The sequence below is a fragment of the Mercenaria mercenaria genome, chromosome 5 (assembly GCF_021730395.1).
Source record: "Mercenaria mercenaria strain notata chromosome 5, MADL_Memer_1, whole genome shotgun sequence".
NCBI classification, from domain to species: domain Eukaryota; kingdom Metazoa; phylum Mollusca; class Bivalvia; order Venerida; family Veneridae; genus Mercenaria; species Mercenaria mercenaria.
In genome coordinates, this window is record NC_069365.1 from 70,587,988 (window position 1) to 70,602,841 (window position 14,854).

The 14,854-nt window shown below is 33.1% G+C and overlaps 1 long non-coding RNA gene across 1 annotated transcript; it reads left to right on the forward strand.

Annotated features, from left to right (window-relative positions):
- The first annotated feature begins 10,747 nt into the window (after positions 1-10,747).
- On the forward strand, positions 10,748-12,625 carry LOC128557499 (uncharacterized). The gene is made up of 3 exons (XR_008371192.1): positions 10,748-10,878; positions 11,559-11,633; positions 11,995-12,625. It is a non-coding gene; the product is annotated as an uncharacterized LOC128557499 (long non-coding RNA).
- Positions 12,626-14,854: the final 2,229 nt, after the last annotated feature.

The window sequence follows — 14,854 nt, forward strand, 5'->3', positions numbered from 1 at the left end:
AGAATAATTCGGATTCATATCTGAATGAAAATTGCCAGTATCTGTATTTGAGAAAGTACATATAATGCGTCATGACATACAATCGATAGTCCTTGTTGCGTCATAACATATTGCAGTCCGTTCATGTTTCGTCAAAACACACACTCATTAGTTCAAGTTGTCGGTTGTCGTATTTTGCACGACATTCATTTCTTTTCTATGAATTGTTAATGTTTGAAGGTCGTATATTGAATGTCACTTTATAGCACAACATTCAGATTATTTCTATAAATTGTAAATGTTCGAAAGTCATATATTTAATGCCACTTTTTTGTACGATTTTAAATCTTTTTTTTTTCAAATGGCGTATGTCGTTTTTATATACACATTTCTATGTAAACTATCAAACTATTGTCATGCTTAACCAACACAGAGTTATTTATTCTTTGAACGAATAAAACTGATTTCTGATGGAAAACCTATCTATTATAGTTGCATGAACATTTGTTAGTGGTTACAATGCGTCTACATAAATGAAATTACGATCATTTTATATCATGTTCATTAGACATGATGATTAACATATTAATTAGAATGGATGTATAGCATGTCTTTAAAGAAGGCGATAAACTGCATTAACTACGGAGATGTAATGTCGCTGTTATATCCCTTTAACCCTTACCATGCTAAAATTTCTATAATGGACTGGTCCATCTTCCAATTTGGGCAGTACCATTTATCATTTGAAGGGGTGTTTACTAAAAATTTACTGACTGAATAGCGAACAGTGCAGACCATGATCAGACTGCACGGATGTGCAGGCTGATCTTGGTCTGCACTGTTCTTTAAGGCAGAATCACTTGCCGCCAGCAGGCTAAGGGTTAAACTAACGGTTAAATTTATTTTCTGTTTTCAAGTATGTCTGCAATTAATATCGTATAAAATATCATCATTTTAAACTCTGTCGCAAATCATATTAAATTATTTTAAACTAGAATCTTTCGTTCCAAATCGTATACATATGCATGGATTAATATACACATATTTTTCTTTAACAAGAAATCAAGTGTTTCCTTTCTTTTAACTTCAAAATATTGTTTCAAAATTAGCTTGAATTGTGTGAATCTCTATAAATATGGACAAATATATTAAAATGTAGCACACGGACCTATATATTTTATTTCACTTTAGGCCATGCATTAGTTTATAATTGAGACAAGTTTCGTTAAAATCTTCATTGTAGAAAAAAACTCTTTTCGCGAAAATGTCATCAAAATTGTGATTTTCCCATACACTCTCATTAGAGACTTGCTGAGCCAATTGTTCATCGTTGTAAAAAAAAAAAAAAATAAAAAAAAAAAGAACAAGCATGACCATATCTTTTTATTGACTAAATTTAGTATATCCTAGTTTGAAGAACGTCTTTATCAATTTACTTTATTTTTTTTCATATTCAAACGTACAGAACTACCTTTAAAGAGACATTTTTGGTGAACAGAATTTTCTCTCTAACATCCATTGAAATAATGGAGAAAATCAACATGTTTTTTCATATATCCAACACTTATCTTCACTCACTTTATCATTTTCACGGACAATGCAAAACTTGGCGTATATGAACATGTTTTAAAATGATAACCCAACTGTAGCTTTAAATGCTATCTTATAACTTAAAGAAACTAATTTATCTTCAAACATAATACATGTATCTATAATGTGCTGCTGACAAATAAGAAATGAATTTGTTTAAGAGATCCGTCAAGAATTGTAGATATGTATGCTCCTGATTACAGTGAAAGATTAATTCAAACTTTCTTACAGAGAATGATTATTTCAAAATTTGATATGATGTTCACTAGATGTCTGTTTAAAAGCAGATAATCAAGTTATAATTAAGGAGAGTAAATGTCATTGTTATCTCCCTTTAAACATGTTTGTCTCACAAAGTGAAATGTAAATATTTTTGCTAAAAGGCAGGAATATTTTCTGTATCTTAAAGGTGGTCAATCACATAATTATAAGCATCTTTTTATGACATTTTTCCATTTAAATGTATTCTGTAAGAGATATATCTAAATGAACAATTAGACCAGATCCCTATTAGAAATGTATGTTTTATTATTTTCTATGACATTTTGTAATTTCTTCCCTTTAATATGAAAGTGTTCAAAAAGTGCCATATAATTTCATTTGATTTCAATATAATTTAACTAGTTTTACATTTGCATTTGATAGACATGGAGATAGTTCAATAATCTTAAAAGCTTTGAAATAGTGTTTAGCCACCTAATTCACTGATTTTCAATTTATCCTGGTTGCGCAACCAAAAAAGGGAGGTAATATTAAGATTTTAAATTTCCATTTCTAATAAATTTCGGCTAAATATATATTAGCGAATGTTAATCATTCAATTTGATAAATATAATTCAACAGTTCTTATGTTCATATCATTCCTTAGGCTTAGTATATTGATTAAAATTGTACATATACTAAACTAACTTAATAATCTTTGTTGGGCGACCAGGATAAAAAAATCAATTTTTTAAAATATCTCCAGCGAAAATCGAATTCAATGATTAATATCTGATTAACCACCTTTAAAAATAACTGCATTATTTTTTTCTGATTTAAAAGCATGTCCTTTCCTACGCCTAATTGTCTTCCGGTTTGATTTAGTGTATGCTTCATTGCGAACTGGACTGTTGTTTGTCACACGTAATATATGCATTACACAGCTAAACATTGTAAAAATAAAATAGGGAAATGTTTTCTTTACAGATGAACCTGTCTTAGCGACCACCTGTAATAAACAGCCAATTGCTTGATTGCAGCCGGTCAGTTAACTTCCCAGATTGACTTTATCTTCTAATTTCAACATGTATTATGTTTGAATATAAGTCAGAATCTGACAATATACAATTCATAGCTACTCCCCTACCAACCCTGTTAGTTTCTCTATCCCTTCCCCACTTGTATAATGCATAATGTTAAAATGTACATGTTGTCGGATTTTTGGTGCAACCCGACACTACAGTTTCTGTTTGCGGCGGTCTTACCTTACCATTTATGGCTCTGACTGTGTTTGCTGTGTTCTTTGCTTCTGGGAAATTTACCCTAACATTGTAATTGAAAAGCTGCCACCTGCCATAAGCAGCCACACTGTATCGCTTCCTTGGCTGACTGCTTAATAAGGTTTGATTTATGTTATTTTATTACAGTTATGATCAGTCTATTAAGGCATATACTGGTTTTGCAATAACGGGATTGAACTATGTTTTGAAAACATGACAAAATTTGGGAAATGAAAACGGGCTCTTTAGCAGGATTCCAATATTGCATATCAAATTGTATGGCCATGTAACGCTCCGCAGTCAATCCAACTTTAACCAATGCATGTAGGAATAAAACTATTTATGTTCATACGTCACATGCATAAATATCAGCAAATTTCGTGAATTGATTACACGTTTGCATAAAATTGAACAGACAAAGGTGTGCTCATTCTTAGAATGAAGCTGTATTTATATACTAGTGTCAAATATAGACATTTAATGTAAATAGGGGTGCGACCGGGTGTCTTGGGGGTGTAGTCCGGTTAAAGTCACTTACTCCAACTATGATGTGAGTTCGAAACCTCGTACTGGTTGTAGAATTCTTCATGAGTGAGGAAGCCGTCCTGCTGGCTTAAGGAAGATCGGGGGTCTACGCCTATGAATAGAAAATTGGTTCACGCCTATGAATAGAAAATTGCCATAAAGGGCATCTGGATCAAAAGTGGGAAAAGTCGCTATAGAAACTAACTTGTGTCGATGCAGCATTTGTTGAATACTTATTTCTATAATGTTCAATTTAGTTTGAGACATTTTATACGTTTCTTTGATTTTTTTTTTTTTTTTTTTTTTTTTTTTTTTTCCTATGCGTTTGAGTAACGTTACATTTGATGTTGTTGTTTTTTTTAATGGAATCTGTACAAGACTGTTTTGCGATGCTGAAGTGAATGAAAAAAAAGATAATGCGTAACCAAAATTATGGCGTGTATTGTGTTGCAATATAATGTGTTTTTTACAAATATGTCCTATTCTGATATATTTATTCAGTAAACACTGTTCAGAAACGACATTATATCTGTTCAAACATTTGAATACTGGGAAAGATGGCTAATTGTAACCATTTGATTCCAGAAAATATCCACACCCACCCCGTACCCTTATGGAAGGCATCTCAACCTCCAAATACTTCCCTTGGACACACCCCTTAAACACCCCATTGGACAAGCATAAGCAGAAAAAACACCCTCCTGGACAAAATAATATAACAGAACGTACACCCTGAAAACCAGGCAGAGGAAGGCATTTCCGGAAAAAAAACACCCCTCTGCAAGCCGTCACGGAAGACCCCCTCACCCGACGAGCACTCCTTGGAAAACCTATGAAAGGTATTTTCCTGAAAAACACTCAAAGACCCCTCCTCCCTGGACGGGCACTCCTGGACAACCTATGGAAGGCATTTGTTTTCTGAAAAAAAAACCCTGGACAAGTCGTCTCAAAAGAACCGCCCTGGATGGGTGCATCCCTAGACAACATATGGAAGACATTTTTTTCTGATAAACACACGACCCAGCATTAACCGTCACTAAAGACCCCATACAAGGGTACCTCCTTTGCAACCAATGGAAGGCATGTTTCCTAAAATATAACCCCCTGGACAGGCCGTCTGAAAAGATCTCCTCCCCACCCCCCCCCCCACCCCCCATCCCCGCCCACACGCACATACAGACCTGGGCAGGAATCCCCTCGACAACCTATGGTAGGCATTTGTCATGAACAACATCACTCTGGACAAGCCGTCTCAAAAGACACTCCTTCACGGGCACCCACTGGACAACCTATGGGAGGTTTTTTTTTTTTGAAAAACGCCACCACCACCATCCAGTTAAAGTTTTCTCAAAAGACCCTCTAGACGGGAATCCCCTTTGCAACATGTTTAACATTTTATAGCAGAATTTTTCATCACTGATCACCAATGTAAATTATATATTTGCTACAATGGATCATAAATATGTCTAAGGGAATATCTCTTCAAAATGACAGGTCCATTCAGTTGAACACCTTGTTAAACTGCAGAAAAAATAATTGATATATTTGTATCAGAAAGCAATACATGTAGTAGGGCTAAATAATCTTAATACGAGTAGCGGTAACATGTATCAAGTTAGGCTTATTCATACACATAAATCATTTACTCAGATAGCTGTATCTTTACTATTTCATGTTTTATAACCTAAACGTTTTGCACAAATAATGTGTACTTATGCATGCTAGTGTATATAACTTTACTTGAATGCAAATATTGTTTTTGTCCTTTTTTTCCTGTTCCCGCCAACTGAATGAAAACTTAACAATTAAGAGGAGACTGGCTTTGAATTATTAATCCCCCCATCCCCCCCCCCCCCCCCCCCCCCCCCCCCCCCAAAAAAAAAAAAAAATATCACGGAAGGCATTTTTGACAGAAAGACCCCCACCCCCACGACTTGGAAGTACTCACGGACAATATTATAAAAGACATACCACCCTTGAACTAAAAGTGCCTTCATAGGGGGTGCAGATATTATCTGGAATAGCCCAATGGCCAGCTTTGACATGCCTTCCCAAGACGCTGCCATATTGGCTTGATGTCAAGCAATGAAATCCATCGTAACAAAACGTCATTTCCAAAGCTTCAAATCACTGAACAATTATTTTAGACGACAGAATATTTGTTTTTTAAAACATGCAATAAATAAAATTCCCACACACGACACTTATTGCCAACGTTTTATCCAAAATTATTGTCATAATAAACACACACTGGACAATATTGAATAATAATATAAAACTATTGATTTTTTTTTGTGTCAAAGAAATAAATATTTTTGTTTCTATAAATGAACTATTTTTGTTTTATAATAAATATTTGTGAGTATTGAATAAAGATATCTAAATTATTGAATGATGTTTGAATGATTTGCTACATTAAACAATTATTTATGTTTTACAAGTTTAACAGTTAACTATGGGGTGTTGTTTTACTACAATTAGATATTTTTATATATCAAAAACTTATTTTTTGATATCCAGAATTCGTTTTCTTGATTATCAAGACTTCAATTTCTTGATACCAAGACTTCATCTGCTTTATGTTAAAATGTGTTTTCCAATAAATTATCAAAATATGTTTATTGACTTCAACAGATATTTCTTGATATCAAGAAATGCATTTTCTGATATCAAATATCAATTACACAGATGTCGAGTAAACACCAAATATTTATATAATGAGACACATAATTGTGAAAAGTCTGTAGATATACGGCTGTCTTTCCGCGTTTTATTTAAACGTAAAAAGTATCAACTAACGAAATGATTTATTTGTTTGATTTGGGTTTAACGCCGTTTTTCTACAGTATTTCAGTCATGTAACGACGGGCAGTTAACCTAACCAGTGTTCCTGGATTCTGTACCAGTACAAACCTGTTCTCCGCAAGCAAGTAACTGCCACATGAATCAGGGGTGGAGGACTAATGATATCAGACACAATGTCATTTATCAAATAGTCACGGAGAACATATGCCCCGCCCGAGGATCGAACTCGCGACTCCGAGATCCGTAGACCAACGCTCTTACCTACTGAGCTAAGCGGGCGGTCGGAATTTTATCTTAAAACTTATTATGTTATGTAAGGGCAATACTGAAACACAAGTAAGAATAAATCGCAAGCTCATGTTACTTTGCTAAGATTATTTTCACACATGTTTAAGAACAACAAAAAGTATATTAATAATGTACATGTACTGCCAATAGTAGAAAATTGTGCAAGTTGTAACCGAATATTATATATAGACTGGAACAACTGATACGTATTAGACCTTCCTGATATAGATTATTATATTCTGAAACTCGACAAGTGTTTCGTGTGTATTAAGTTGCATCCGCGTCAAGCATGATGAATACCATGTGTAACAAAGTTATATTGCAGTTTACCTATCAAACATGTATTCTACATCCATGCAGCACAACACTTAGCCTGGGAATCCAGTCTGACAATTTCTATTTTACTACCTGCAAATTGACAGCCTGGGGAAACCGGTTTTCCGACCGCAGCGCCACCTATATTACACCCGAAATATGCGGGTGTTTGATAAAGAACGATAACTTCTGAAAGCAATAAACCATGGCTAATAATAGAAACGGAATTCTCACGGAAAGAAACAGATCGGAATCGTGTACTTCCGAAGGTTTCCGAACATTTCTGGGCCATAGACAAATACCAGTTTGTACTTCCCAAAGCTTTTCGAGCAAGTTGTAACAACTTTTAATTATATAAGTGTAAACTTTAATTTGCGTCATTGCTATCAAGAAGTTATATTAATGCAGACCTAGCGATGTACGGAAATTGCCGAATTATTGGCATCATTGCCTCGTTTTCGTTTCAAAGAAGCGCAAATATGATCACATGTTAATTAGGCTAATTAGAAAATCGATAATCAGTAGTAACATGGAAACTCCTTCAGATTTCCCCAGGCGTTGATAATATCAGAAACTCGATGAATGCCAATTAACACTAATTAGCGCAAATTAAGTGATCTTTAATGCATATGTATTTTATATGATTTATTCTGACTAAGCACAAATATTATCAACGGCTTCCCAGGCTACACAACACTGTGAATGCAGCTATTTTGCACTGAAGTATTTCTCAACAAAAATATCTTTAAACGAGTTTGCAAACTTAGTTCAAATACTTAACCATTGGATACTCTTTAAATACACTGTTTCGTTGAAAAAGTTAACCTCGTATTTATAGAATCCATCTTGTATTTAACTTAATTCTATTTTAATATTTTGCATATATTTTTTAAGCAAGCACCTTTGCTTATGATTCAGTATAACATTGTATTTCGTTTACATTTTGAAAAAGAGAACTCGGGCTAAACGTAATGCCCGTAACGTGCAGTTTTTACGTAAAAAGTATAAAACGGATCAGGAGTAAAATGTAATGCTGAAATTTGATTGGATACAATGATAATAGTGCAGGTATGCATTTAATTTTCAGAAACAGTCCAACACAAATACTTACGATATTCAAAAATAGTTTTATACTATAAAAAGGCCATGTGTACTGTACAGTGTAAAATAAGTGGCACCTTTTCATCCAGTGAGGATCCGTGCAAGGTTCAATGTCATGTTTTGGGTTAAAGTTGTGCAAATATCATCAGTTTTATCTATCACAAAGACAGTTGTATTGAAACGAGTCAGCTGTTGTGTTAAACAAAGTGTAGGAAAGTCATGTTAGCTCACTGTTTTATAAAAATACATTGGTGGAGCATTATTCTATACAACAGTCACAAAATATCATTTTGTAGTGAACAAAACCACTTTTTGTTCCAATATTTATATTGTTGTCAAAGATATCACGTATTATATTGTAGTCAACGATGAAAATGTTCATCTTATATTTAGTATTATATTGTAGTGTAGTCAACTATGAACATTTTCATCTTATATCAAGTATTTTAATGTAGTTAATAGAACAAGTTAAATTGATAGCTTATGCCCTTTATCGTATAGTAGTGAACGGAACCAGTTTATATATTGTACAAATTATCATACTGTAGTGAATGGTGCCAATTATCTGATTTCAGTTTTCACATGTGTTAGTGAACAGAACCATGCTAAGTAAAAATACCATATTATATCAGTAATTAGTAATTATTTTATGCCTATTACCATATTCAGTGAACGGTACAATGTTACATCTAATGCGTCTGAACATATAGTAGTGAACGGTGCCAATTTTTATCTATTGGCCAGTATAATTAAGTTATTTGGTTATCGTTCTGGACAATACGGCGATATATTTTGACGAATGTCTATTAAAACACTTCTTAGACGAGCCGAACGACCGGTGTGTTTTTCAGGTAGGCACGGGTCCATATGCATGTTGTATTGTACATGACAATGGTAACATGCTAATTCTTCAGTAAAAGGGGCCATAAATATGATATAAAACGGATATAAAGAAATGGTTGATGTTGAATTTCATGCCGATACTTTTATACAAATGCGAATCGCGTACAGAAAATCATGATTATTGTATTGTACGGTGGCAATTTATAGCTTATACCAAGTCTTATAGTGTTGTTGAAGAAGCCAATTGATATAACTTAATAATAACTATCGTGAATTGAGTCAGTTAAAGCTCATGCTAAATATTACATTGTAATTGGCATGATTAGATTGTAGCGTATGCCTTATATTATATAGTAAATGGAGCCATTTTTCCCATGTGGTCTGTGGGCCGATTTCTATAAGTCCTCTAGTTTTTCGATTTCGTACCCAGAAATTAGGCAAAGGTTCATCTATTTCAGCAATAAAAACATTCATTCTGGGATCGTTTAAGGCCGGATGTCGCTTTTTACTATATGTCAAACTAAAATTATGCTGCTTTTAGTAAACCTGTTGTATAAAAAATGCTAAATTCCCTCTCTTTGAGGCTATTATTGGCTACCAATGAAAGTTTACTAGATTGTTTCAATACAGGCTTTCAGATGTTCAAATGTTAAAATGTTGCCTATGTAACTGTTTTAAATCAATTAAAGACTTTCTATAACCATTTGTTCCAAATCATGTCGATTTCGAACGAACTTTAGGGGTTGAAATACCCCACCCACCTGAGCTACATTTTCGCCAGTTTTAATAACTAATAAAAATGTGAAAATAACTGTATCTTAAAGATATCATCGAACAAGTATTTTTATCACTATATGTTGTTGATACGTCAGACGCTAAAAATATGAGAAACATTAAAACAGGTTGAGACCTGTTAGTATATTGTTAGTTTTCTACAAAAAATAAATTCATGTACATTTTCTGCGACATTCAGTAGCAGTTGGTCAGCATTTGTAGGAAACAAATATAGGTGAAATTTTTAAACTTGTATAAGCCATATCGATACACATAGAAAAATGTTGTATCAATAATAATTCTAATTGTTTCAAATGAATTCAAATGTTTCTATAAATAAAGGTTTTCATTAGCATAATACTTTGAATTTTGTGATGTTGCACACACACTTTAAATATGTATTCAAGGGGAGCGGTGGTCTAGTGGATAAGGTGTCGGTCGCTCAATCCAGGGGTCGTGGGTTCGAGCCCCACTGTGGCCGCGACAAAGACTTCTCATATGACACCTTTACTGTTTTTCCCAGGAAGAGTGGTTTCAATAAGCGTGAAGCTTTCATCACAATCGAGCTAAAACAAATTAGTATAAACTAATTTAAATATGTCGTCTGTCATTTAGCCGGATGTCACCAGTGTTCTCCACAGAAAATAATGAGATGTGCTTATTCAAAATGGCTGCCAGTCGGTCATCCTGGATCCGACCAGGAAAAATTATGTTGCCATCATCTATATACAGTGATAAACATTTCCACAAAATTTAATTGAAAATTTAAGATGACTCCGGACACCTTTTACGGACAGACGGACGGTCGATGGGCGATAACATGATACGTCTCCTTGGGCGTATACAAACATTTTTATGTCATTTTTATATTAAACATGTACTTCTCAATATTGCAATGTGAACAGGGCAACATTTATAATATTTAAAGGCACTGGCCTCCAGATCGTCCGACAACAAAAATATAAGATTTGTTTAGATATCTGGAAATTAATGCTACATTTCTTAAGAATGACTATACTATAGGCATTTACCTTCAGCATTTTATTTTCAAGGGAAATAATTGTGGTCTGACTGTATTATTTCAAAAATCACATTTGAGATTTTTTTTACTTGCACACCGGTACAGTTTTGCGGGGAAGCGAAAGTTGCTGGAATTTTGTCTTCTTCTAAAAACAAGGTAAGTTGACAGTCTTTGTTGAAATATATATCTGATAGCTGACACTTAGGGGAATGTTTTGGGGTATATTCATCGTACAGAAAATGAAGAGAAACAGGGGGAATTCTGTAAATTTCTTCTTATATGCAAATGAGCTGAAAATGTATTGAAATGACTGGATCAGAAGTGTATGGCTTTCCAGTAAGTTTTTCCCTACCTTTGACGATAGTTATTAAAAAGTATAGATATCAACCTTTTTGCTGATATTAGTAACTAAAATTTTGAGCCTGTGATTTGCTGTGGTAATTTGGGACTTCCTTTTTTAAAAGATATAAATAGATCTTAGCTATATTTAGACTAAAGTTTATTTCAGTATAACAGCATCTAGGGAACCCTTAAATACAGTCAAATATTCTTGAAATTGCAAGGAAATATAATGCATTTTTCAAGTGCTTGCTGTTTCTTACCTTGTGCATACTTGATATAGGTCATTGTCGGTGTCAACTATCATTATATTGACATTTGAAGGTTTTTTTTTTCTAAATTACCTCCCTTACATATACATTTTCCTTCAACTATTTTATTGATAATTACTTCCCTTTATGTTTTAGCAATAATTTCTCAGATTGCATTAATTAACTCCCTTTATTTAACATAAAAAATTATCTTGTGTAATGATTATTTGTTTATTTTACTTTCAGTGTCTGATACATGTAGTTGCAGTCTGTCTTTGGAAGCTCTTCAGGTAACAAGAAAGAGGCTACATTGACATCCTGGTATGTTTTGTTATATATGAAGTTTATTGATGGCATTCATGATATCATTATAGGGTACCCTACATTGATTTTCTGACAGTCATGTGTTATTACATTTGAACTGGGACTGTTTCATAATCAGGTGATACTTTTTTTAATATATACAATAGTTGCAGTTTTTTTGTTTTATTTTCAATACTAATTGCAGCTTATAAATTAGAACACTTCAGCTTCATGTTTATTAATAATTATAATTTTAAACATAAAATGAGTTATGAGATATTTTATTAATTTCATTATATTTACATTAATATATGTAAAAAGTCTATATTAAATTTGTACGAAAATAAAGGGGAAAAAATTGTATAATTTTCAGTTTCAGTTTTGGTAGGGAGAAGTTTGAGTATGTACAGTTGTTTGACCTGTCTTACCATGTGGCAGTCCCAGAAGATGTTACCATTATGAATAAATGCAGGGGGTATTATGCTTTTGTATGTTAAACAAAGGTCTCAAAGCATTTATATGCTGTATGACTAGATACTTGCTCCTGAAATAATTGTACAAGACAGCTTTAAGACTGACATTCCTGACAAGATGTGAACCTTCTGGACTTTATGTCAGCCTGGCATAAGCATTTCGTTCCTGTAGCTTTGTGTATCCCTCAATTTACTAAGTACATATCTCAATTAAAGATAATGCTAATAGATATGTTTTAGTAATAAATGTGTGATAGCTTTGTAATGTAAACACTTTAAAAATAGAATGAAAATGTACTTTGATAACAAACATTGAAATAAAAATTTATCAGTATATTGTATCAGTCAGTAAAAACATGAAGTACATTTGTATCTTTATATCAAGAAAATTAAAATAATTATATTCAAATGCTTTGACACTGATTTTATGTTGGTTGCCTAGAAAGTGTGTGAATTAATGTTTTACAATATTTCAGAACTTAAAGACAATGGTTAGTTCAGAAGGGACATAAAAGTAATGTGAAAGTAACAGATATAAATAAGATAAATTATTGTGATAAAAAGACATGGCCAGTGCTGCACATCACAAAGGCAACATGTAAATTTAATTTTGCCACTTACGAGTTCTGTAAAGCTGATTTTGCAATATATATGAACTAATTAGATTATTATTTTTTACATTGACCTTTTTTTCACATGATTTTGTCAAGACTGACAATTTGTTCATTGGAATGAAATAGTTAAAGGCGACATTGTATCACATAAAAATATGTCTGCATAGTTGCCTAACATTAAATGTCAAATTGTAAACAAGGAAATTCTAAATCTGGAGAATCTTATGTTGTTTTTGTCCATTTAGCTCAGTTGAAAGAGATGGAGTTTGAAGCAATTTATACAGTACAACCTGGCCAGAGTAGCTCACTCTGAAGCAAAAACCTCTCAATAACAACATCATAAGAATTTCCCTAAGCTGAAATATAACTATCAAATTTACCTCTCCAGAACAACAACCTCAACATAACTAAAAATATTTGTATATCCCAGGTTGCACTGTACTTATAATATCTATTGTTAATGCTTTAAGAAAAACAATACTTTCAACAAGGGGAAAAGTGAACATCTATTACTCATAAGGTGAAGTTTTTGCAGTTCTCAAGTTCATTGTTTTTGCATATTACATAAAAAGACATTAGGAAGTTTATCATTATTACATCATATACTAATCAGAGGTTGTAGGTTGTTGTTGGAAGTTTTAGTTGAGATCATAGGTGTCAGAACATCATCAGATTTATCTTTTTATTGTTTTCACTATTGTACTGAATATGTACATTGAATATTATAAAATATGCAATCTTTTCAGACAGTCCTATAATATATCTTGTCATTTAGTGAATCTAAGTATATGTAAAATCAAAATAAAGCAACAAGCCAACCCTTAGCTCAGATTTCCGCATTGCATTTCAAGAAGCGGAAAAAATGCGGAAAAGTTGTGGAAAAGTTGGGTAAACCTTCAGTTTCCGCAGATTCTCCGCAGAAATTTTTTTTTGTTTTACGGAGAATCTGGGATATGCGGAGAACATGCGGAATAATGACACTTAAACATTTCTCAGTTGCGGAAATTCTGACTCCGACTATTTCATGATGCGGAGAAGTTATACTTAGACATTTTCAGTTGTGGAAATCTTGACTCTGACGGCCTCCGTGCATTATTTCATCACAAGCGGGCACCTGGGTCGAACCACCGACCTTCCGTAAGCCAGCTGGATGGCTTCCTCACATGAGGAATTCAACGCCAAGAGTGAGGCTCGAACCCACATCGATGAGGGGCAAGTGATTTGAAGCCTGAGCGATCTTAACCACTCGGCCACGGAGGCCCCTAGAAAAAAGTTTGACTTGGGATTTGTTTTTGCTTAAAAAAATCTAATAAAGCATACAATCTGACATTTCTTCAGATCATTTTTTTTTTGTAAATCAATTAGATATAGGAGAGATCGTGTTTGTACACAAATCCGATGTATTTGCTATTTTTAGAACTGATAAGACAGCGATCGGGTGGGCAGAAGCCGATCGTCCATGTTTTTTGTAAACGGTGATGATTTTCTAACAGTCTACACTTTATTAAAACACAAATTACATCAATAATTTTTTGATCAATGCAAAGGTTATAAAACAAGCAATTTATTGATTACTTTTAATTGTTATTTCGAAATAAAATGGATTAATTATGAACGCTTAACTTACACTGTTTTTCTAAAAGTTTTGAACATCACTACGCCGCTTTAAAAATTGTTTGTCTTTTAAAACGGTTGTTCATTGAAAAAAAGATATTTGGATATGAAAAATGTAAGTATTTCAAATCTTTTTGAATTTTAAAAATCCATAAATGAACAAAAAAGCTATTAAAAATTCTGATTCCATACGCAAACGGTGTAAAAAAACATTTGTTTTGCCAACCACCAGATAAACAGATGTTAGCGTTTGACGTCCGGCGATCACTCCTATTACAAGATATATTAAAAACATTTGGAGTAAATGTTCGAGCACATCTAATTATAAATCTCAAAAGTTCTTTTTTTTTCAAAAAGTAGACTTATGTGTGATGCCAATGCTTTGGTGAGTATGACTAAAAATAGCTTTAATTATTCTTCAAATTCATAGTATGCTGAAAATGAAATAGAAAATAAATTAATATTAAATTACAAACAATTATCATGTAGAAAAGCTAGGATAGTCAATAAAAATTGCCAATGTATTTGTTTTTAACTA